The sequence below is a fragment of the Mustela nigripes genome, chromosome 1 (genome assembly GCF_022355385.1).
Source record: "Mustela nigripes isolate SB6536 chromosome 1, MUSNIG.SB6536, whole genome shotgun sequence".
Taxonomy (NCBI): Eukaryota; Metazoa; Chordata; class Mammalia; order Carnivora; family Mustelidae; genus Mustela; species Mustela nigripes.
In genome coordinates this window covers 263,249,706-263,252,122 of record NC_081557.1, presented here as the reverse complement: position 1 = coordinate 263,252,122, position 2,417 = coordinate 263,249,706, and positions in this window count along the sequence as shown.

Below are 2,417 nucleotides of genomic sequence, written 5' to 3'. Positions count from 1 at the left end.
CCTGTCCCAGGCTTTACAAGGATAATGGATGGAAAGATTTCAGAGGAAATTAACATTTGATTCATTCATCAAGCCATAATAGCCTTTCTCCTGTTCTCTTCTAAAAGGAATGGATTCATCCTACTCCTGGGAACAGGTTTCTCTTTGCATCAGAAAGCTTTGGGAAGAAGCTAGCTTCCCCAAGAGGGCCCTGAAATTCCCAAATAACATGTTTTCCATCAGGAAGGCTTGTTCCAAGGCTGCTGAGGTTCATCATTGAACAGTGGGATATTAAACAGCGGCAGGAACCCGGGGAGATTCTGGGGTCTCTTTCTAAACTGGCCACTTAATTTAGCCTCACGCAACTTGCCTACTTTGTTACTTGTTTGTGAAACTGAAGTGAATTGTGTTTGAAAGCATTTTGAGGGGCACCTGGGTGGCTCAGTGGGTTAAAGCCTCTGCCTTTGGCTCGGGTCATGATCCCAGGGTCCTGGGATTGAGCCCCACATCTGGCTCTCTGCTCAGCTTCCTCCTCTCTCTCTCTCTCTGCCTACAGTTGTGATCTCTATCTGTCAAATAAATAAATGGAAAAAAAAAGTGTTTTGAAAACTGTGGAGTGCTACACAAATGTAAGGTTTTATACCCAAGAAAATCTATGAGCAGTCACGGAAGAAGGAATCCGTTGAAAGCAATTGGTGCATATGCTTTTTTAAGCACCAAACATTAAATGCTCATGTTTACTGAGGCTTTACCTATGGGCCAGGCATGGTGGATGTTTTATGTCTGATCTTCAAAGTACGCTAATAAGATAAATATTGTTCCCATTTTGCAGATGAGAAACACTGAAGCACAGAAAAGTTAAGCATCCTGCCAGAAGTAAAATATCTAGGTAATATACCTAACAAGTGTTGAAGAGAAGCTAGGATGCACATCCAGGCGGCCTGGCTCCAAAGCCTGGACCGAGCTCCTGGCATCCTAACCCTTACTAACTGAATTGGTTGCAGCCCAAGACATTTGTTATGCCTGTCTCAAAAGGTTAAGTGTCAAGTAAGTGCTGGAATGCTAAAATTGTGATGAATAAAGCTACTTTCCAAGGAAAACGAGTATCTTTTCAGGATTTGGATTTGACACCCCCCCAATGCCATATTTTGGGGTCCTACGGCCTTGAAACATGCTTGAAAAATCATCTCTTACATACTCACTTCATCAGCAAAATGGTGATAATGGTGTTTTAAGATCGAGTTGGTTTGGGGTGCCTGGGTGGCTCAGTTGATTCAGTGCCTGCCTTTGGGTCTCTGGGTCCTGGGATTGAGTTCCACATCGGGCTCTCTGCTCAGTGTGAATCTGCTTCTCCCTCTTCCTCTGCCTGCCTCTCCCCCTGCTTGTTCTCTCTCTCTCTTTGACAAATGAGTAAATAAAATCTTTAAAATTAAAAAAAAAAAGATAAAATCAGGGCACCTGCGTGGCTTAGTCAGTCAAGCATTGGCCTTTGGCTTAGGTCAGGATCCCAGGGTCCTGGGACCGAGCCCCATGTTAAACTCCATGCTCAGTGGAGAGCTTGCTTCTCCCTCTCCTTCTGTGCTGCCTCTCTGCTTGTGCTCTTTCTCTCTCCCTCTCGCAAATAAATAAGTAAAATCTTAAAAAAAAAAAGTACCACCAAAAAAAAATTTTTTTAATTAAATTAAACATTGAGTAGTTTACTCTTGCCAGACATGTTAAACTGAAACTGTGATGGAGACTAGAAATTTCTACATATTAGTCACTTCCATTCTTGTTTTCTAGACTACAGACTATGATTTTTGGATATTTAAAATGCCTCCAGTTTTAATTTTTTAAATTTATTTTAAGACGCCTCAAGTTTTTAAATGGTGATAAATAACATCACAATGAACTTTTTATTCTTAAGATTTTATTTTTAAGTAATCTCTACATCCAATGTGTAGCTTGAACTCACAAGTCACATGCTCCACCAAGTGAGCCAGCCGGGCACCCCCATAGTGAACTTCTTGGTGCATACTCTAAGAGGGATATATACTTAGAAGTGGAATTATGGGTTTAAGAAGTACAAACATTTTAAAGTTTTTGATATATCTTGCCAAATTACTTTTTTTAAAGGGTGAATTAACATTTACCTGCAATAGAAGTATACAAAGAGGCATGGTTTTGCATATTGGATGTTTGCATTCACAAATATTTACATGTATTTATGGCTTGCCCTTGTTTCATTTTAACAGCTCTTCATATGTGTTGAATGCTATGTACTTTCTTCCTATGAATTGGACATCCTTTACATGTTTTTTGATTGTTTGTTTGTTTTTTAAAGATATTATTTATTTATTTCACAGAGAGAGATCACAAGTAGGCAGAGAGGCAGGCAGAGAGAGAGGAGGAAGCAGGCTCCCTGCTGAGCAGAGAGCCCGATGTGGGGCTCGATCCCA